We start from the raw sequence: 25,050 nt of genomic DNA on the forward strand, positions 1-25,050 counted from the left end.
TCCCATCTCCCATCCAATTGTCAAGTTTCCTTTTGAAGAGGGCCAAAGAGGTGCTCTGCTTGACATGTATGGGCAGTCTATTCCAGAGTATGGGAAGTCTCTGGGTCAGGAACCTATCCCTCCAGCATGTTTTGTTCATTGTGATGACAAGTTTAGATCCCTGGAGTGTGTGGCTATGAGGGATTGAGATTTCTTTAAGTGTAGCATGTTCAACAGCTATGGGTTTGACATGGCCTTGTATGTTAAATAGAGATCACCTCTGAGTAGACGATATGCGACAGAGTAAGGCTGGAGTTTTTTTAGATGGTCAGCATAAGGCATCTGCTTTAGGCTTGTGATTCTTTTACTGAGGTATTTCTATGGCCTTTCCAGTTGTGGCAGATGTCTTGAGAGGTACATACCAAACGGGGCGTTATATTCTATAATGGGTCTAATGGGGGATGAGTACAGTGGGACAATGGCCTTCTTTTTTCTGGATGAAAAGCCCTTAGTGATGAGGTGTGCCACATAGAAGGATTCCCTGACTGATGTGGTGATGTGGTTATCAAAGGTGAGACCACTGTCCACCTTTGTCCCTAACTCTCTTATCACACTTTCAGTGTTTAGGGTACTGCCACCTATGTGGTAATTCACGGGTACATGTTTTTTCTCAAAGGGGATAACTATGCATTTCTTCCTACATTCACGTCACTGTGATGCCCTCTGCTTGGAACTCTCTAACACCAAGACTGATTGCTTGCCCCTGGTGTAAGTCTCTGTTGCAGGGGGCTTATCAGTATACCACAGTGCTACTACATTGCATCTGTTTTGCAGAACATGCACTGACTGACAATCTACACACATGCCACGTAAAAATGTTGATGCTGGTTTATCTTTCTATACATACCCTTGGGTTTTACTTACCTCAGTGAATTCATTGTGATGTATTGCCTTCCCTAGGCATTGTATTCTTAAGCAATAACCCATTGAGTAGGTATAGTATATCAGAATTTACCTATAGTTGGCATGGTTTGATCTTGAGCGTGAAGACTGAGTGATTAAACAAAGCCAACTGTGGGTATATCTTAATATACCCACATCTGTGAGTGGGTTATTACTATTATATAATGACATTATTTAAGAAATAAATTGCTTATCTTTCTTAAATAATGTCTTTGTATTAAGGTGCTAATGTGTTCCTCTGTGTTCTTCTGTATTTTTCTCATGTACTATGCATGCGTATGGGACTTACGTTCCCACGTTTGCACAGTACATCAGTAAAGTGCAAGGAGAAGCAATGGAGAAAAGAGAATCTCTGTTGTTTTTTTTAATGCAAAAAATCTGGACCAAGCAAACATAATTTCGGTGGTGGGAGAAAAAGGTGCATGAGAGAGAAATTATATTGCTCTTAGAAACTTAGAAAGTTACTGGATCGAGATTTTTTTGTTAGCGTGCATTTTCTAAAGGATATGAAGCCTAAACCAAAATTGTCTGGTACTATTTAATAACTTCCACCCCCAGCAGCTTGCCTAAAAACATTTTTTAGAAGGAAAGTACCAAATACTATGAGGCAAAAATGTGGACATTCTGGAAAGATCTGGACAGTTAACAAGTACTAGAGTCTGGCAAGGTTTAAGGAGGGACTACACAAAAGCAGAAGGGAAATCGGGTATGCTTCTGTTTCTTAACTTTGGCAGAACAAATCTGATTTTTCTTGTATTTTTCTCTGCCCTCTGTAGTGTATGCCAACAGAAAAGTCTGGCTGGTCAATGGTACTTTAGCGGCTGGACATTTTAATATTGGTATATGCCCAATTTAGAATGGACACATTGGTTGGGCCATCCAATCTGCATGCACATTTTTGCATGACAATGAGCCATCGTTGTATAATATCTTTTACGTGCTATTGGCAGTATACCACAAGTGCATTTGAAACCAGGGGCATTGCTTTTGCATATTAGTTTTAAACCTGTGGAACCAGCTTCCATGGTGGCTAAGGGACTGTGCTACCCTTATTTTCCTTAGCCACAAATTATTAAAGTCTTACGTATCTGAGCTGGCTTTCTTGAATGTGAGGCGAGTCAGTTACAAATTTTTCTTTTAATACATTGGCCTAGCTGACGTATTACCTCACAACACAGTTGTATTGGCATTCGTTAACATTATCATATCCATTTTTTTTATTTACAGTATGATACATTTACTTGGCAGAACTATTGCTTATATACATATTATATTGGACTTGGCATATTTTGCTTGGTTGTACTATTTATTTGCTTTTTTTTAAATCTATTAATTTAATTTTGTCTTGCTTGTGTTTCATTTATTATTATTTGTGTTTTGTAAACAGTACCTTAATAAAGTTAAAGATGAAGTACTCTGGGATTCAAAAATATTTTCTGTGTTGTGGCAATGAGAAAGGAGTAGCCATATGCAAGGTGTGCGCAATTCATAAATACACTGAGCATGGGCATTCAAAGCTGAGCAGCATGGCATGGTGTATGTTAATAGTGATATAATGACATGGTAATGAGCAACAGTATTAGGATGAGGGACTTGGTAAGGTTAAGATATATTCAAACATGCATATCAATTGTGACTAGAGGCAACACCTCCAGTGATTTGGGGGGGGTAATAGGAGAATGATGTTAGGAGTAGCTATAACTTTAACAAATACATATATGTAGCAGGCAGTAAATATTGCTGGTAATCATGATGTTGCATGTTATTGTCCTCTGTGGCAGCATGTCATGCAATTGTGCTTAACATTTCATGCCCTTCACCACACTAAATTATAGACTGGTATTGCAGGGATAGGAAAAACCAAGCCGGAGCTGGTTGTACTGTGTCACTTTCATCTGTAGGCCTTTAGTAGTCTGAGCTGAGACTAAAATTAGTCCATTTGGTTTAGTGCTTCACTCCAGTCCCCAAACTGAATCTTCTTCTTCTTCTTTCTTTCGGCTTTTCCCGGTTAGGGGTTGCCACAGCAGAACTCCGGTCCGCTAATGACTGGCAGTAGATTTTTACGTGCTGAGTTGCCAGCCCTGACGCACAACCTTCAATGAAGGTACATCCATTCACGCATGTCTACACACAGAAGACGCTCTAGCTGAGAATCAAACCGGACAACGTCTTACTATGAGGTGACAATGCTACCGCAGCACCACTCATTTATTTTTAGTTATTTATTCAGTCCCCAAACTGAATAAATAACTAAAAATAAATGAGTACCTATATCAGTGATTACCAAGTTATACTACTTATTGTGATGTTCTGGTGACAAATGGGAGTTACATTGGTGGGGTATCCCTTACATCTGCCTCTAGAATACTCCATGACTACCTCAATGCTAAGCTACAGAATGTAGGGGTGTATATATGGTTTCCTTGTACTACAGAAGAGACAGTCAAAACTATGTCAGATTTTTAAGGCACAGCTCATTTACTTGAGATATTGGGGCTCATGGACTGCACCCTCATTGAAATAAAGGCCACACCTAATATGCTGGGAAGCTGTAAAGGTTAGCAGTCCATCAGCAGGTCTATAATGCACAGGGTATAATCTACAAAGTGTCATCAAGGCAGTCATGATGTACTCCTAAGTCCCATACTTGGCTCCTGTGCGACCTATATCAAGGGTTTATTATAGGCAATTTTCCCCAGTGGTATATTATTGGCAATGCTAACTATGCTCTGCACCCATGGTTATTGACACGGATCAAAAATCCATAAACACTGGTAGATAATGGGTATAACAATGCCCTGTCATAAATCTGGGCCATCGCTGAATATGTATTTGGTTTGCTGACTGTACTTTTTTCCTGGCTGGATGTATCTGATGGTATCCTACAATATGACCCTGGCACATGTAGCAAGATATTCTCTGTGTATGCAATGTTACATAATAAAAAGTTGAGGAGACTGTTGCAACAGGGAGTAAGCACGCAGAGTGAACATATCTCATCACAGCAGACAGTGGAAAGTGAGCAAGATGAGGAAGTAGCAGAGCTGGACTATACCAGATGAAAGAAACCAAGCTGTCCTTACTCATGCATACACTGGCCACAATGTGCAACAATATATAGGTTACCCAAACATCAAAATTCAAAGTTTACAGCAGAGATTTCATAATTTGTAGAGCTGGGTGGTTACACAGTGTGCAGTGCAGTGTCTTCTATGGAGTAAGGTATGCATGCTATTCTAACTGTAATAAACTTTGTGTAGTCTGAGTAAGATATGCATTGCATAGGAGCCTATGGTAAACTGCTCTGGGAGGGGTGACTGTCATCATATATTTGCATGTGTGTATAACTGAGTACTGGAGTTGAATAGGTACATGTCTGCTGGGACACTGCTTCTGTAGATGTTGCAGCACTGTGGGGGGTTGTATTGACAAGTCCATGACATCTACAGGAGAAATGTGGACATTCCATTACCACCCTCCATATATGATAGCTCCTTCTCACTGAAAGATCACAGGCAGTAACAAACCCTTGCCTAGAGTTAGGTATGTTTCATGAATATGAGCAACAGGTTATACCAGAAGTATCCATGCCATGAGCCCCATATCCTCATGGATGCCCACATCTGACCCGATGCACCTCCAGCGTAGACGGTGGTAGTGGAAATAGCAGTATTGCTCTTTACACATAAGGCAGAAGTGGAGTGGCCATGTGACATGTGCCTGGCCTGCATCCTGTGAGCACAGGGGACCTTAGTTGCATGCGCTGCCAACAGACCTCATCTAGGATGTCACACATACAAGACATGCAGTCCTTCAGGCTATGTATGATATGTGCCACCTCTTGAAAGTCTGCCTGTACATCTATGATGTCCCTGAACATTCACTGCATTTCAGGCATTGAGACAGCTAGTTTGGGTGGGTGGCACCCATGATGTCTATGGCCATCATCATCCTGACTGTCCCTATCCATCCCATGCTTAGTGAAGCTTGTGACAGACAATGGGGACTGTGCCACTGGGGGTGGGGGGGATATTCTTTACCAGATAAATTTGTCTTTGACAACTTGTCCAACACTGTCTAAGTATTTGGAGTGTGTTCCACAGCCCAAAGGCCATGTCCTCTGACTGCTTAGAGAATCTGAAATCCACATTTCTTGTATCCAACACAGAAACTTTGTCCCCTGATCATGCAAATGTTAACTGCCATCATTGTCAGAGATGTCTCCAACATCGGGCAGTGGTATATTCACATTGGAGGAGATGGATAGTATGTCACTTGTGAAGACACCAAATGAAAATTCCCAAAATAAGTAAGACCTAGCACCATTACTTCAGTTCCAGTGAAGAAACTATAAGCATGGAATATAATAGTAGAACATAATAATTTAAACCTTACCTTTTGAAGTTGCTCTTCTTATTTGAAACCATAGTGTTTCTACACAACAAATGAAATTACATTTAATGTTATGCCACATACTACACAGGTAAACAGTATGCATTCTCCACAAACCACTGATACTCTCATGCAAGATCTCTTCTTGGAGGTTCTAGGGGTATAATTCAGTTTTTCACCAAGATCTAGCTCTGTACCATGGGATATTGATGTTTCTGGTCCTTATATAGAGAGGCAAAGCAGTCCTCCATCTCATTCAAAAGTGGTTTGATTGATGAACTTGCCTATCAATTGCTTAACCTCGTGTGAGAGGTGGACAGCATGCTTTTGGGCATTACAAGTCATGTCACTGGCCCATAGTCTGATCTCTTGGTGGTCACTGTCTTAGCCACTATAAGCATCTATATCATTAACAAAATCCCTCTGGCATGGGTGCAGTACAATTAGTTAGATGTCTCCTAAATGAACATCTGCTGGCTGTGGAGATGGAATGCCTGCACCCAGGTCTTATTTTCTGTGTGAGAGAACTTGCACTTGTATGCCTTCACTTTGCCAGGCATTATGCTGATGGGGAAAGAATAACGTGTGTAAGGTTATGGATATGGATGCACAGTCAGCTACCCCTGTGCTGATGACAGCCATCTGTAAAATATTTCAATTGTCAGACACACACTGGTTTAACAAAACTACCACCACAAATACCAATGCAGCATTTCCTACCACCAATAAGACGATGTAGCTAGTTTACATGCTATGCTCAGCCTGCATTAGAGTTTGCCCAAAAGACTCATTTAAAACTTCCTTGACTACCATTTTCTGAATGATAATTTGCCCATTGCTGACCTTGTATTTGGTATGTCCATCCCTGCATGGAATGTTATGCACAGACACACACTGCATGTATCTTTACAGATATAGCCCACACTTAGTGAAGCTTGAAGCCTGTGCACATGGGCAGAGTGCCTACAGGTATGAATTCTTAAACCATGGCAGGATTATAGATTGAGCAAGTTACATGCCAGCCATGCAGACATGAACATATTCCATATATCCTGTTATACAGGGATGTTGCTGCCCATATGTGAGGTATTGTGCAGTTTCTGTGGGTATGTCATACCATTTTTACTGTATATAGCAACAGGCAGTCTCAGTACATATAGTGCACAATAGTTGATACAACATGTCCAGGATGCCACACATACAAGACATCAAAATCACCTCCAGTAAAGGTTATCATCAGCTGTGATACATTTGCTGCTGTTGTAAGAAATGTTCTCCCATGCCAAATTTTCTACTAGATTGGCAGTTCAGCATACCTCTTTCAAGAAATACATGACTGCACATACAATATCCTTGTACCAACTGCACTGTGACCGTTACTGAAAAACCTGACAACACTGTCATTCAACAACAGCAGCAGACATACCTGTCCCCTGCATAATCTTGCAATAATTTTCACAATAGAATACACAATACAAGAATTACGACCAGTATGATCATAGGTACTTTCCCATTTTCATTAGTACATCTGCCTTGACTGCACTTTACAGTGCATCAGTAGCTCAAAAATGCTCCCACTACCTTAAGACTTCACATTGCATAACAGTTAAACAAAGTAGTACATAGTGAAGGCAGAGCAGCTAAACCCCAGATCTTTCTAGGTTAACTAGTTGTGGTTCGCCCAGTTGCAGCTGGCACAGGTAAATACACTGTCACACTGTTTTCCTGTGATCAACTTGTTAGGATAGGAAATCCAACATGGCAGCATTAACATATCAGTCACCCATGCTGCCTAATGGCCTTTTGGGTTTTTGCATCTAATTGATATGATGTCATCATTGCTAATTAAGTCTTAGAGGTAATATTGATTTTGTAACTATCTGTCTACCTTCCCCCTTCCTTTATCACTATGCTTTCTGTGTAACTCATTCTGTTATACTTTTTATGCTATTTCTCTCCAGTTACTTTGCATTTGTGTACAGGAGCTGCCACAGTACTGCAAATGGCAAAGCCTGGGTCCACAGTCCCGCAGCAGGCCTAGCTAGTCCCTACATCCCCCCAAGCTACATCATGGGCTGCTTCTCCAGTGAATGCACAGCAGGCCAAAGAGATGTCCAACTCACCTTCCACCTGGTAGGTCTGTGGGGTGGAAGGTTTGTTACTTGCAGATAGCAGGTGAAGGAGGTGGGGGAGCTGGTGGATGAATTCCTGGGTGCCCACATCGGCCACCTGGAAACGCTCATCTTTTGATTAGTAGTCACATCACAGCCTAGCTCTGCCAGCAGCACTTCAGGCAGGACCCAGGAGAGATGGTGGTCAGTGTGGTGTCTGACCACCCATTGGTAATAACATGGGCAGATCGGTATGGGCAAAATTACCCACCCTATCCCTCATATTAGTGCAGCCTTCCCTTGTATGTTGTCTAATCCTTCTCATCACCAGTGCCTTCACTTTGTATACATTTCTGACATCACTGTCCGCTCTCCTCCTCCTCTCTCAGATTGTCAGCACCTCCCCTTTCAGTCTTTTTTTCTCTGGTCGGTGTTTGTGTACTTGGCCCTGCTACCTACTCTCCTTCTCTTTCTATAACTTCACCTTCACTTTCATCCTTCCCAGCAATTCCCTCTTGATAAAAACAAAATGGGCACCTGTCCCATAAAACAACTTTACCCTCCCTTCCTCGCTATCTCTGCCTTTGATTCACCCTTTCCCTGCTTTTCTTGTTTGTTTCTCTCTGCATGCTGATCTACATTCCAACTGTCCTATACTCTCATTTGCAACCTTTAATATGGTCAAAAAGCGATTTCAGCAGTGCAGAGGTCCCTTTAAATAGTGTGCTACCTTTCTTTTTCCAATTCTCTCCTTTTTACTGCATGTGTGTGCAATGAAGTGCATATAACCTTTATGTGCAGTCCTTTTTTATTTGACTCCATAAGTTCTAATGTAAATTTCCTTGTCTTTCCACAGGTACTGATCTGGGACCAAGTGGATTTACCAATTAGTTGTGGCTAGATCAGTAAGTTTTCCCTTTGTCAATTGATAATGAGCTCTGAGCCACACTGTACCTGAGGAAGGAAATTTGCCATAGTGTTCGGCCTATTTTTGAATGTTAGGGTAGATATTCCTTTTTGCAATGCATTACAGACTTTCTACAGTTAGATATCAATTTAGAGAGGTGGTTTGTATTACAGCATCAGCTTCTGTTTTAGATTTTCATTTGATTTTGTGTATCCAAAAACATGAAACTGATCATTTTCATGGTTAAATATCAGGTTTTAGATGAGCATGACATTTTATTCAAATACTGTTGTCACAGCTAGTTAAAGAAAGTTATCTCTATAGTCCATTTTGCTACCTTCAAAATAAAGATTTACGTCTTTTTATAAATAGTTTGTCTTGCATGATAGATGCTTCTCTTTTAAATTATTTAATTTCCAGCTTACGCAAAGCTCCTATACATATTTTAAGACAGTAAAGAACCAAGAGCAAAGGTGACCAAAGGCAGGTGCAATGTAATAACAGTTTCTGAATGCAGTGGTCTATATGGTTTCAGTTTTCTAAGCAAGAAAATGAATATGTTACACCACAGTAGGCTGAAATTCAGTATTGCTTCCATATCCTCCTCTTTGGTACTGTGAATGCAATTGACCTTATAGTTCACTGATCTGAACTGGTATGGTTAAATACCTATTACCTAATGACAGATCTAACCAAGGTGAACTCACTGAGTCCATTAAATTCTAATATTTGAGTATTATTTGCTTTCTGTTTTGTTGCATGCTATCAAATCATTAATGATTTACAGACAGATGACAAATGAGAAACAATGTTGGCTGATAACATGCACAGGAATAAGTGAATAATGGTTAGACATAAAGAATCAATTACTATTGTTCATTAAAAATGTGCTAGTTTATTCTTGTGTTCAAGTCTGCAGTCTTATATCACTTTATGGAACATTGTTTAATGGAAGGCCAGCTCTCAGCAGTTTAAAGTGAAATATAGCACACATTAGTTTTATGCAAGAGGTGAAGCTAATCTTACACAAAAAATTATTAAACTTGACTTTATGAGAAATATGGTAAAATGCAGCTACTTGAAAATTCTGCAGGTCTTCTCCATTTTCTTTGAAGGGACACATCTCTCTCTCTCTCTCTCCTATGCACACACACACACACACACACACACACACATATATATATATATATATATATATATATATATATATATATATATATATATATTTGTCTTTGTTTACCGGGAAAGTCAGACTGGGTAATATCCATTTTCAGCAGAAGCCCAGGGAGAAAAGCTCCATTTGCTTACATTGCATCATACTAGGTTCCAGTTAAACACAGAGTAGTTACATTCCTATTTACATTTATATACAAACAGTTGTTACATTCATACATTACTAAAACAATGTATCACATTATTATTATTATTATTATAAAGAGGTATATCACATTATTCCTCTTTGTACAGCTCGTGACACAGTATCTGACCTATTTTACTTGCTCAGATTTAGATAGACTATGCCCCATGTACTAACTTTGTTTGCAGACGAAAAACATTTATTCTAGTGGTGAAGGAGCACCTTCACATATCTGCATGCCTTCATTGTTTCAAAGTGCTGTCTAACATTGCCTACCATTACAGCCTATCATTTTTGTTGGTTCAGAACAAATATTTCCAAGAGATAAAATTTATCATCAAGAGGATCACAGACTATGCAAAGAACAAACAAACTATGGGTTGCATGATCTGATGGCTCAAACTATGGGGCGCATTATCTGATGCCTCAAACTATGGGGTGCATTATCTGATGGCTCAGACTCTTGGGTGCATGATGTGATGGCTAGTAAGTTGGCTGTCTAAGGCAAAATATAAGCTTCTGTTTGTCAGCTATCCAATAATTAATATGAACTTATGACTTGTTTTTATCAATGCCTCCTAATGATCTGTCATCTGAGTATACACCATAAATGAGTCTGGTATTTGTCACAGTGGGTGCTGTACTTCCAGTTGTGCAAGGTTTGATTCCCTCAGCCCTCCATTGCCTACTGCATGACCTTGAGCAAGTTACTAAACCAGACATTGGCCCCAGTTGCCCCACTAAAAGGGACCATGTGTCCAGTGGGCCTACCTAGTCAACAAATGGGTATTATTTCTAATTGTGAGCATTCTGTTGTCAAGACCACAACTACAATTCAACCACACAAGCTGGACCATGTATTTAAGGTGTATCAGAAACTGGTAATCAAACTTTGTAGCACACTCTGTCAGGTACAAAGACAGTTGATATTTGAATGCTGACTTGATGATCAGGGTGTGTGCAGCATTTAGCACAATAAAACTACACACCAAAATCAGCTTGCAAAATGTAACAACAGATGTGAATAACATTAAATTGTTACACACGGTTAACAATGGCCAATAATCAGTAAAACTGCAGTCAGTGTGGGATAGTCAATGGGTGTCAAGAATACTAGAGAGCATTTACAGGAACAGCATTAAATTCTTCTTCTGCAAAGGAAACATGACCTTGCTGTATGACAAGTTGATTGTCCCACTGTATGTGAAAAAGGTCACTGGCTGAAGAGTCATAGAACCCTAATATGTCTGACTGCTAATACCTTATTTATAATCTAGTGTTAGAAACAGGGCCTATTACAAATCATAATGAAATAGTGGTTGCAAGTCTAGAAGTGACACTACAATTATTTCTTGTCGAGTTTCCTCACAAATGGAGGCTAAAAGAATCTCCGTTATGCACATTGAATAACTCTTTTTCTTGCCTTGCAAGATATTATCTATGAATTTCATGGCTTTGCAGCACTGTGGCACTTTGAGACTTCATGTCTCATTTTTATGAATAAAACATTTCTAAAACATCTCATTCTTGCTGCAGTTTATTCTATCAATATCCCAAAGCCAATAACCACATGGATAAATCTATCATTACCTTCCAGGTTCAGTCAGTTTTGCTGTACATAAAGCATGTAAAGCTCCTAATTTGGATGGTCTTTGTCTGGAGATATACAACACCCTTCAAATTGATATAATCCAGACTATAGTTGACTTAATTACAGTCTCAGCTGACTAAGGCTCAAGTTTCCTACATTAGTTTTTCAAACACCTGTCTTATCTCTATATTTAAAATAGACGTTCTTTATGTGGTACACATCATGTGATTTCTTTCTTCAAAACACAAATGATGAGCAAAGTAAATATTTTATTAGTACACCACTGTAAATGATCCTTTCATTATTTTACACAGGTATAGTTGGCTTTTATCAATTAAGACTTGGTTCTGATGTCATGTATGTACTCGACCTTAAGTAGTGCACCAGACATTCCAAGGAGTCTAGTAGTGGCTCTAATCACAGAGTTTTACAAAATAAGTTGCTCTGTATGATATCCTTTACATCAGATCTGAAAAGTGTTGCCATCTATCTGTTTTTTTTTTCTGGACTATGCTGAAATCGAGCCAATCATCCAGCAGTCTGGAAAACAGTGTATAAACTCCTGTATTCTGTTTCAAAAATGAAACAGACTATTGGAGTTTGTAAATCAGTAGATTTACTATGCTTTTCTTTACAGAAAAGCATAGTAAATCAACAGACCCCCCCCCCCACAAACAGGAAAAGAAGGATTTCCCTCATCTGATGTGACGATGATGAAAGTAGAAAATGGGCAGGGAGAGGACGGAGATGGGTGGGGTTATGGGAAGTACAAAGGATGTGGCCTTGGTCCAGTTCTAGCCACAACAAAAGGTGGCAACCCTAGATCTAATCTGATTTTGTATCATCCATTTTCTTCAGTCAGTTAACTGATTTATCAGGATCCAAATGCTGGACTGCTTCCCTACTGGATCATTTCCCCGACCTGTCCATTTATACAGATACATTAGGAAAGGGTGCTCAGTCTCACAAGTTTCCTATTTTTTGGGTCTTGGACTTGACTTTGAATAATTGGGACAACTGACGTGATTTTCAATTAGTGGATGTAATTTTTAGTATTTGCCTTAAGGATCAGCTTGTTCATGACCAAACATTCAAAACACAGCATAGATCATGGAAGACTTTGGCATGACACTGAATGCATGTATCAATAACCAGGAAACCATACTAACAAATGAAAGTTCAGATTAATTTTTTCCATAAGTAGTGATAGCAGCCTCCAACTGAGTCATCTCACTTCTCAAACCCATCTTGATATCAAAATCCTTAATAGTTGCGACTTCCTAGTGTCTTTAGAGTTTGCTGTCTATTCCTTTCTTTAATGATTAGCATTGATTGGTGGAAGGCCACATATATGACTTTCTCACAAAAGGTTACTTTTGTCAGAATGTTAATTAAATCCATGGTACTCCATTTCTCAATAATATAGTGGTTACCTTCCAATCAAGAAATTTCACCATTTCAGAACTGGAACTATTCAATATTTTGTAGAAAGACGGAATATATTGGCACTAAGAAACTTTTATTGTCGACAAAACAAAAACTAATCAAGGTTTTCCCTTGTTTGGATTTGTACTGAGTCATTATCCAAGTCAAATCAATGATTTTTTGCTCCACAGTCCTTACTAAATTATTTCTTCTTCTTTCTCCTTTTTTGACAGTTCCTCCTCTGTTATAAGCTACATTTAAGTCCCATTAAGTTACATATGTTGTCATAGTTCACATTACCCAGTAGCTATATTCTACTATGTTGACCATGCCCATAACATATTCTACAACTATTCATCAGTAAAAAGAATCAGACATTTGAAATGGCAAAGTATCTTTATTATATGTAACCTCTTTGGACTGGTTTTGTCTAATTTTTCTTCTTCTTTTGCATCACATATTCAGCTTTCCCTACTCCAACCACTGGCATATTGTACAAATATGAAAGACAGTTTTAGATACTCATCATTGTCCAACTCCTCCTCCAATTCTGTCCAGCATCCATTGCTTGCAGGCAAATTCTCCCAAATTAGGTTTGATTTCATTTTCCATATAAGCTGCTAACTTACTCTGGCCTCGACTCACTTATCAAGTAGCAGGTATAGGTTCATAGGTGATTATTAGGCTAATGGCACAAGATCCTTTAGAAACTTATCTAATAATGCTCAGGATATGACAAAATTATATCTTAATTCCCCAGATATGGGATTGGGTAGTATCAGAGCAGTGGGTCTTGCAGCCCTGAATCATTTCACAGACTGCATCTATGCATAAGGGACATGGGTAGTATCCCAGGAGTGAATTTATAAAATTAATCTGACTGAGCTTGTTAGGAGAATGGAAATAACACCTCAGGTAAGCATTCAGAGGGCTTGAACTTGGGACCCTTCATTTGCAATGACTAACACTCTGTCCATTGTGCTACAGAGGCACATGCTGGATTCAACTCATACAAAACAACTATCTCTACTTCCATTTGAGTCAGGACATTGAAATCCTTTCTGGATTCTGCCTTGGACTCCAAACCCTGACTCATCTAGTGTTATGGGAATTATCATCCCAGTTCAATCTGACCAAAGCATGTAACACCTTTGGAATCGTGTTTGTGACATGTAAAAAGCAATGCTGCTATATCAGACATCTCGGTCAACTATCTACACATTCCATCTATCTGGGGAGTGATGTTTTGAATGTTCTCCAAGAAAAGTCCTGACCTTTTTAAAGTTTTTGTATAATCAGGTATTAATGAAAGCAGTAAGGCTTTGATTTTGTATTGAAAGCATTACATGGATCCTGAATCCCATGCAGTGGTTTGATACTTTTGGTAAGTACATCCATTCAAAATCCCTGTAGTCATATACTAGCAGGTCAGCCAGGAACATAGTAAACATGATCTTCCTATGATAAATTCTTGTATATTTAGATATGTAAGCTTCTCATCTATTTGTAGTGGCTCAGGATTCAATATTATGAAGCAGGTTCTCTCTATGTCATGATAAATGTTTTATGGATATGTATAGCTAAATATTAATATACATTTTTATTCTCAGATATTTCCCCATAATCACTGCATCTTTGCTATCACTCTAAATTAGAAATGCAATTTTGTATGACCTATACTATTAGCTACTTCTCATCCTTATTTTCTGCAAATTTAATAGTTCTTTGGTTTTCATTTAGTTGTATGAATAGTTTAATAAAATTGATTGATAAAAAGAACTACTTTAAGTTTCCATGCTAATAATTATAATTTATAAAGGACAGTGATCAATTCACAGAGATGCTACTCAAAGTATGTTAATCAAGTTAATCTTGGAGTGAGTCCTAATGGAGCATATCCAAAATGACACAAGGGATGTACTTCCATGGGATATGGAACACTATAGATATGTTATTAACGTGATAACTTGTCTTCTGTGTTTTGTTGCATTCCTTGAGGCAGGAACAGCAACAACAGTTGGCAAAGACTGTGCATATTGCTTATCTTGATCTTGTTAAGGCAGTTGGTACTATTCCACATAAGGAGAAAGCTCACATAAGCCTGGAAAACAGATGTAGATAGCTAATACTAATGCACTTGCTTCAATACAGGGCAATCACCTAACCTATCTCCTTTCTAAATCTCTTCTCTCTCAAAATATACTAAACATCATCCCATATTAGAAATATATTGTATATTACACTCTGCTTGATTGTACATTGCATTGTGCTTGTTCAATAGAATTTATATATACATTTTTTCTATGGAATTTGTCTGAACCACTCTGTTATTGCTTACATTTCTGTAGCTTTTGTTTGTGAAATGTTTTGTATTTCACTTGGGCTGAGCCTTGATCAGAGTACTACCCCGTTAAATAAATAAATAAATAAATTAGTTAATAAATACACTTACAACAGTGTATCTCAAGAAGCAGAAAGATCTGCTGGAAAATGACTTGGAAGTTATTTGAGTTCCAGTTGCACTAAAAAAATGCCTGTTAATAAATAAAATCAGCATAAGAGATATACCAGGGAAGAAACTGAAATGTACCTTTTACAAGAAGACGTCATTAATGGATGGCCAGACCAAATGTTTTCATTACTTAAATACAATTTAATAATCCATACAGAGTTACTTTCATACATTCAAAGTCTACTGCTTAAAGTACATAAAGTTATTTCTGCTCCAGTGACAGAATCAACACTTGTGTTGCATGAATCACATATTCAAATGTAAAGAAACAGTGAGAGCTATTTTATATTTGCCTAAAATGTCATAATGAATGAAAAAGACTTACACAAAACTGTGACATATATTTCTCAGAAATATTATCATGATATTCCAGGTCTCCCATGCAAAGATATTGGGCCTGATTCATGAATGGCTAATTTCTGCGCTGCTATGATATGAGCTGCCAAACCCCACAAACAGCAGAGTATGCTAAGGAAAGCATAATCAGCTGAATTACATGCTAATGAACCAATCCAATATGGTGTAGCCATTCATGCAGCTATGAAGTAACCATGTAGAGATTTTTTTATCCACAAAGAAACACCACAGAGGCTCGGAGTACCACGGAACTACAACTTTAATAAAAAACAATGACGTGAAGCGCTTTTCGTCTGGTAGCTTCAGTGGACTTCATCAGACAACTTTTCCAGCTAAATTTATTGTTTAAAAGCACTCCATTCTAATTACTTAATTAATCAGCTGCACCCAATCAAAGACTAATAACATCACTAGCTGCTAAGTGTCATAACATACACACTGTAATCCAAAACACTAAGCATAATACTAAGTTTGTCTGTAATGCATGAGGGATCATTCTCAATGTCTGTGCAGGCAAACCAGGCAGTTACCATGACTCACACATATGGCACACCTTGCAGCTGTACACAAGGTTTGCTAGGGGTGGTGTTCCACAAGGCCATCTACTGGGTGATGCAAGTTATGCACTGGAGCTGTGATTCATGAAACCCATCAGAAATGCACAAAAACACACAGACGAAGGATTCAACGATGTCCATGCTCAAACTACAAATATCACAGAGTGTGTGTTTCACATGCTGAAGTCACTGTTCCACTGTATACACACATCAGGGGTGTCCTGCAATTCTCAGAGTCTGTGCCATGTTGCACAATATCATCTTGAGGAAAAAGCTGCAACAGGGACAGCAAGGGACAGGACCACACATTCCTGGACCACAGGCAGGGTCATCACCTCCAGCACACACAGACAATGGTTCTGAAAGAGAACCTCCAGTTGCAGAGGTAACCGGCAGACATAGGTATGCAAAATATGCCCTTGACCGGGCTAACAGGCAAAGGATAGTATATACACTAATCGCCTAAGACTCAAAGGTTAGTATACTCCCTCAGCAATTAAGAGGCAAATGATAGCATGCAGACTCCTCACCAGTGAAGGAATACATATAACGACCTAAGGACATACAGATATTAAAAGTGATGCCATCTGATGCTAAAAAACTCTAGTTACTCATTTAATGGCTGTGTATGGATAACATCAGACAGAAACAGCTCCAAAGCACATGACTCATAACTGCAGTAATGTCATGGTAAGTGTGGAACCTGTATTATCCAAACAGACATTCAAATGAATGCTATTATATTGCCTACTACCTTTGATATTAATTCCATATCTTCTCACCACTTACGAAAATCTGTCCTACCTAGGCTACCACTACCCAAGAAGCAAAACCACCACTCCAATAATACAAATTAAATTAGAACACTTAATAATCCCCCTTACGGCTAACTCCTTGGATACAAAATACCACCAACCCATTAGATCCCGATATATCAACCCCAAAACCAAGAATTACCTAAGACTAATATTTAAATTCCTGAAGCTCACAATTAGACTACATGGCAAACTCACAAGGGATGGGGACATTCATCCAAACCCTGGCCCAACCTCACTAGTCGATCCTAGACTCAATTCTACTATTTCCACTAACTTACGAACTTTAAATAGACCTTTGAACTCACTCCTGGTCAGCCACCTAAATATTAGAAGCTTAAATAATAAGGTCCACCACCTGCATGCACTCTTAGATACACATTCCCCTGATATACTATGTCTTACTGAAACCTGGCTAAAACCATCAATGGCAGATAATGAGGTTTTACCCCCAGGTTATAACATACTAAGGTTAGACAGTAACACTAGGAAGGGAGGAGGGGTAGCTGTACTATACAAAACTACTCTAGATGTGACCTCTGATTCCACACAACCACCTTGTGTTGATAATGCTGAAATTCTCATTACCAAACTTAAAATTAATAAAAACAAAAGTATAAACATAGCCTGTGTCTACATTCCCCAAGGTAATAATACACCTTAGATAATATCCTCTCTTGGCTGCCTAGTAACTACCCTTAAGGAACCATTGTTCTAGGAGACTTCAACATCGACTGGAATTTTGTTCCTCAGAATCTCCTGCCATCCATGTAAATCTATACGGATTTACTCATATCATATTCTCCCCTACTAGGATCAGTAAACCTAACAACAAAGATAGTATCCTAGAGTGGATACTCATTAATAGCCACCCCCACATGTATAAGGCCAGTACCTGACCTGAAGACATGAGTGACCATTTTCTTACCTATATAATCAGGCATAAGACTGACATCCCCAACCAACCTACTTACAAAACAATTAGAAACAACAAATTCTTTAACCCCGCTAATTTCCAAAATGAACTCAAAGCATGTCATTGGGCACTCAAAACATCTGACACTTGAAGAAGCTGTATTATATTCCTAGCCAGCCTTGATACCCATGCACCTGCACGTTCTATAAGAACTAAAGCAAAAGTTGCACCATGGCATTCAAAATAAACCAGCCATATAATCTTACCTAGAAACAAAGCTTCGACCACTTGGTGTACCACAAAATCCCTCTTAGAACAACTTAGATATAGACAACCAAGGAACAAAACAAAAAAAAAAAAAAAAATTACTGCCATTTACAACAGAAGCATCAAAACAATCCACAAACGTTTTGGGCAGGAATAAATAAACTTAATCACCCAGGGCAATGTACAACTCATACCACTTTGGCTACCATCCAAAAACCTTTGGAAGACATTGCCAATACCTTTAATAGTTTCTTCACAGAAACTATCCAGTCACTTGCTAACCAACTGTCTCCCAGTTGCCCGAGTTCAAATGCCGCCGCACCTAGTTCTCAACTCCCCTTTAACTTTCAGCCAGTTTCCACATCACTTATCCATGCCCTTATCAAGAAACTAAAACCAACCACAGTGGATCTCCTCTCAGCTGAGTATCTACAAAAATCTGTGAATGCCATAGCATACCCAATCTCTATCCTGATCAATAGAACTATATCAGAAGCCACTATCCCCTCCATGGAAGACATCCCATGTCATTCCACTCCACAAAGGAGGCAGTTCCACTGAATTATCAAATTACAGACCTATCGCTATTTTGTCACCCCTGGCTAAAATTCTGGAGAAGTGCATCCATAAAAAACTCCTGAGCCATCTTAGTCAGCACAATCTACTGGCTAACTCGCAGCATGGTTTCAGACCATTCCACAGTAAAACTACAACCCTCCTCTTCTTCTCCAATGTTATTAATCAAAACCAAAACAAGAATAAGCTTTCTTCTGCCCTCTTTCTTGATCTCTCCAAAGCCTTTGACATGGTCAACCACCAACTACTCATACACACACTTAAAACTATTCCCCTAGATGTCCAGGCTATCCAGTGGTTCAAATCTTATCTGAGTGGTAGACAACAGGCTGTGTTATGGCAGAACAAACTATCTTCCCTTCTACCTATCACCCTTGGGGTCCCTCAGAGTTCTATATTAGGACCCCTATTATTTTCTGCCTTTATTAATGACCTGTACACAGTCATCCCAACAGTCACATGCATTCAATATGCAGATGACTCCACTTTGATTTGCTCTGCCACCTCCCCTTTAAGTCTGCAGACTCTATCCCAAAATGTTTTTAATACTGTCAAAAACTGGATCTGTAATCAACGTCTCCTATAAAATCCTAACAAAACAAAGCTGCTGCTTTTCTCCCCCACTCGTAAAACCTCCTCTCCAACCTTTACTATAAAATCTAACAATGGCACTGTCATTGTCCCAGATCTCTGTACCAAACTCTTAGGTGTAACAGTTGATAATAACCTCAAGTTTGATACACATATTAATCAAACTATTAAAAAAGTTAATAAAAAACTTGGCTCACTATATAAGATCAAACCTTTCCTCACTCCACTAGCTAGGACGGTAATTGCCCATACACATCTACTTTCTACCCTCCTTTATGCATCCTCTCTCTTCACACACTTGAGTAAGTCTGACCTTAATAAACTCTCTAGCTGCTTTAACTATATTGCTAGATTTGCCACTGGAGCAGCATACAGAACACACCACTGTCTGAACCTAAAGTCTCTAGGGTGGCTAGAATTGCCTATCCAACTTCAGTACAGTCAGTTAATAATAGCACATAAAATTCTCTACCAACCTGAAAATACACCCGTACTTACAAAAATTATCACTCCTTACAGCAACCTCAAGACACTTTGCTCATCCAACAAATTACTAATCGAAACCCTCAAAACCAACAACTCAGCTGGAGACTCTCTAGTTGCCAAATCTGTTGGCAAAATATGGAACTCACTTTCTGCTGAGCTTACTTCAGAACCCGTTCTAACCCAATTCAAGTCTAAAACAATACTTTAAAAGGCAATGGCTATGTCCTTGCACTAATCCTGACTAACTCTGGCAATATAAACATGTGCTAAAAGAGGTCTTTTGGCCACCCCTACATTGCTTCCTAATTGATATACTATAACAAATCAGATTTATATATGACAGAATGAATTACTTTTATCCGATGTATTGTAACTGGAACAGTGCTTTAACTTGTTTAATGTAACAGTTTTTCTGTATGTATGTATGGAACTTTTCTCACTGGGCCTCTGCTGAAAATGGACAAGTATCCAGTCAGACTATCCCAGTCAACAAATGTAAAATAAAAATAAATAAATAAATAACTAAATGTGTAAGAAGATAAGCTACCTGCATTTGGACAGTCATAAATGTACTCAATGAGAACTTGTGTGAGGAATACACCAATGGCATTCCTGGCTTATAGGAATGATATTTGTAGTACAAAGGTGTGCATTGTACACAATAACTGGCATCAAGCTGGTCACTTACACACTGTACACAAAACGGTCAACAGGACAATTATATCAACAGTTTCACAAGTAGAGCAATAAGCAGAAATGCAATCTCACTGGTTTGAATGGATGAATTACAATACCAAATTGTTTTGTATTGGAGGCGGTAACTCCAAAGAGTTGTCCAATTATAGGCCCATAGCTATTCTATCTCCTTTGGCAAAAATAATGGAAAATGTATACACATACAACTGTTAACCTACCTACTCGATCACAATTTATTAGCACCCTGTCAACATGGCTTTAGACCATTTCATAGCACCACCTCTGCTCTCTTATCCTTCACTAACCATATTAACAGTAATCGTAATATTGATACTCTATCCTCAGCTGTTTTTATTGACCTGTCCAAAGCATTTGACATGGTGAATCACCACCTCCTTATAGACACACTCAAAAACCTGTCATTGGACAACCATACTATACAGTGGTTCCAATCATACCTACATAACAGGCAACAGGCTGTACTATGGGAAAATACTTTATCTTCCCACGTCCCAGTCACTCTAGGGGTCCCGCAAAGATCTATATTAGGCCCATCACTCTTCTCCATCTTTACAAATGACCTTCATTCTGTAATTCCTCAAGCTGACTGTATCCAATACGCTGACGACTCCACACTCATATGCGCTGCTGCTTCTCAATCAGAACTTCAGTCACTAACCCAAATTACCTTTAGTACAGTTGAAAACTGGCTCCTACAAAGACGTCTTATCCTTAACCCCAAATAAACAAAAATGCTACTATTTACCCCCACCCGCAGAACCTCCCCACTTAACTTTACTATTACTTCAAATGATGGAACTATAATATCTCCTGAACCAACCACCAAACTACTCGGGGTACTAATAGATAACAACTTGTCCTTTGAACCTCACATTAATAACACCATAAACATAGTAAACAAGAAACTAGGTTCCCTCTATAGAATAAAACCCTTTCTTACACCTCCAGCCAGGGTTACTATTGCTCGTACCCACCTCATCTCTACCTTGCTCTATGCCTCCCCTATCTATACCAAAATATGTAGAAGTAATCTGAGTAAACTTACATCCTCCTACAACAATATTGCCAGATTCGCAGCTGGGTCCTTCTATAGAACTCATCACTGTATCAATCTGAATCAGTTAGGATGGTTAGAGCTGCCAAATTTAATAATTTTCAATCAATTAATAGTAGCCCATAAGATCCTGTATTTACCTCAAAATACACCCATACTTACATCCCTAGTCATCCCCTATAATAACCTCAAGACCTTACGCTCAGCTAATAACCTACTTGTACAAATATCAAAATCCAACAACTTAGCTGGTGACACCTTGTTCTCCAATACAGTAGGTAAAGCCTGGAACATCCTCCCAAGCCAGCTAACCTCAATATCTTCTGTCAGCTTATTTAAAAGCAAGCTTAAACCCTACCTCAAATCACACTGGCTATGCCCCTGTGTTAACCCAGACTAAGTACCTAACTATTAACTAGACTCCCACAATTCCTAGCCTCCCATGATCATGATCTTGTGTTGTCTCACTAATTTTAGTGAGCTTAACCTTCCTTAGGATTTTTCTCATGTAAATAAGTATATACTGTGGAATGATCAAACACCTTCATATAGTATCACAACCTATGTGTTAAATAACACTAGAAATCCATCTTTGTTTGCTGATCTTCTATACTCTATCTATTGATCTCTAGTGTTTTTCTTTCTTAGGTTTTTGTGAGACCTTAGTATCTCTTATCATAAATTACTAGGTGTATCTAATTTTGTAATATGTTATAAAGATTTGTACTACACCATTTCTAATGCAAATGTATTAGTCTTATTCATCTATTCTTAGATACATTTTTCCTTTTTCCTACTGAAATATAAAATATATAATCTTAGGCTTGTACTATAATTGTTAAAACTTCTTATGTACCAAATTATACTGTTATTGTCTTTGTCTTGACCTTTTATGTTGTTGTAATTTGCGGGGCTTTTCTCCCCGGGCCTCCACTGAAAATGGACATATATCCAGCTGGACTAGCCCGGTCAACAAATGTAAAATAAAATAAATAAATGAAAAAAAAGTCTTCTGAATGAGTATTTCCAGAAACATCTACAGTTCTTTTATGTGTGAAAAATGCATATAATCAACATACTGAGAAAGACTGACTTAGCTATCCACTCTGTGCATCAGACATATATGCAACCCTAAGTCAAACCCAAATAAACAAAGGCTATGGCACAGCCATCATCATTTGCACAGGGTCGTGGGGCAGTAGGACAAGGATTCCAACAAAGTAGTGAGTGTATGTGCATAAGAAACACAGAACATTCAGTAAAGTAGGAAATATCTCAGGGATGCTAATAGGAGATATATCCTAGTCAACATTGGGTTTTGTAAGCTTGCATGTGTGTGGGTTGGTATGGAAAGTTTTTGTGAAATGTATGTGTGTCTTCATGAACACAGTAAAGTTATGTCAGACGGGTGTGAGCTGTGCATGTTACAATTTTCAGTCCAGTATCATTATGCCCAACCATCCCAACTGTCTCTGCCAGGAGTTGCACTGCCACTTCCATGTCCTCAGGTCAAAGTGGCGATGCTACCTGAAGTTGAGCAATGTCTGCTGTCTGATGGACAAGCTCTCTTCATGACTATGTCCAGGATCAAGACCTTGTGGCATACCATTTCTAAGTGTGGACACCTCAATCACTGACAGAGCAGTGGAAGTAGTGCCACTACAGGAGCAGGATCTGGCATGGCCACATTGGCTAACAGCAGAGGATGTTGCAGCTCTGTGAACAAGTGAATGTCAGCCCTCCCAAGCATATGTTTCATCACTGACACTGCCCAATCCAGTTTGTCACTCATGCTATGAAATGAGTCACCCATATGGTTGAGGCAGTCTTGCATGTCAAAATACGACACATTTATAACTCGCACAATCTCTTTTGAACCCCTTGTGGAACATGCCTGTGCCTCCATGATGGCCCTATACATACATATGGTGGCATGCAATGACATACCTGCATCTGGATGACAGTGGATAGTAGGTCTCTTCTGAGCACCTCTAGCAACCTCCTGTGTGGTGCCATGCCCTCACAATGGGTACAGGCAGAATCAATGAGCTCTGAAACTAGCACAATCACGCTACTTCAGTCAACCATGTCACTCTCAATCTTTCCTATACCTGAGGCCTGACTGTAATGAATATGTATAGGCATATTGACTGTCTGAAATAAGGCCAGTGGATGTGTGAGCCACAACCTCAGTGTCAGACCAAACCTCTGCACCCCTGACTATGCTTCTATATCACCACCACCATCATCAGTAGAGGCTAATGATACTGTGACATCAGTTGGTACAAGTTCTAGACTGCCACTGACAGGATCGCTTGTGAAAATAATCAATTAACACAAGCAGGAGAGAAACGGTGAATGTAAATGATCAAAACTTGATTCTGCACACTCATGTTAAACAATTTCAGATGTTAAAGGAATATAAACCACAGTAAAAAACTTTTCTAAAGCAAACTTCACCTTCCTTAAGACAGAGGTAGTAAGTTTCACAGCCCCCATGCTAAAGGATAGCACTGCCCAAGATGCAGAAACCTTTACAATGCACTCTATGAGCACCTACAAGGATGCATGGATCATGCCATCCCTAGCAAAACCAAGACTCACTCCTCTAAGAGAAGGAAACCAGTTTGGTGGACCCCTGCAATGAACAGGCTATACAATAGAAGGAGGAAACTAGTCCAGAAAAAAAGCAAATCCCAAGAAGGAAAGACATCCCTGATCAGTATTAGTAAGAAATTAAGGTCCCTCATAAAATCATCCAAGGCTAATTTCAAAAGGAAAATAGCCAAGGAGTCAAAAGAAGACCACAAAGACTTATTTAGCTATGTTAAGAATCTAAGTGGCAACTCGCAGATATGCACTGAACTAGTGCAAAATAGCACAAAATATAGTGAACCAACTGATATTGCCAACATCCTGGCAGATAGATTCAGTGCAAACTTCAACCCCCCCTCTCACCTCTGAAAAGGCCCACAGCAATATCGGAAAAGTGTAGTGTCCCAAAAATACAGATGCACAGGTAAAAACAGCCCTTTCAAAAGCCAATAGGACCAGATGGTGTCCCAGGCTGCATCTTGCACGAACTACAGAATGAACTAACCCCACACCTAAACACACTTTTCAACCTCAGCCTCTCCACAGGCTACGTGCCCATAGAATGGCGCACAGCAACGGTTATTACTCTCCACAAAGGAGGGGCCACAACTGACCCTGGTAACTATCGCCCCATAAGTCTGACTAGCCTAGTCTGCAAGGCTATGGAGCTCATCATCATGGAACTCATTAACAAAGACATTGGGAACCTCCAAACACTTGACCCGACCCAGTTCGGCTTTGTTAAGGGCAGATCATGCCTACTAAACCTGGTTGACTTCTTCAAAACAGTCACCAAGGTCATAGACAAGGGAAAGGTGGTTCCCACAGCCTACCTTGACCTCGCCAAGGCTTTCAACACCATTCACCACTTGGGTATTACAG

This window comes from Protopterus annectens, chromosome 1.part0 (assembly GCF_019279795.1).
Source record: "Protopterus annectens isolate FY-2018-M chromosome 1.part0, PAN1.0, whole genome shotgun sequence".
Classification (NCBI taxonomy): domain Eukaryota; kingdom Metazoa; phylum Chordata; order Ceratodontiformes; family Protopteridae; genus Protopterus; species Protopterus annectens.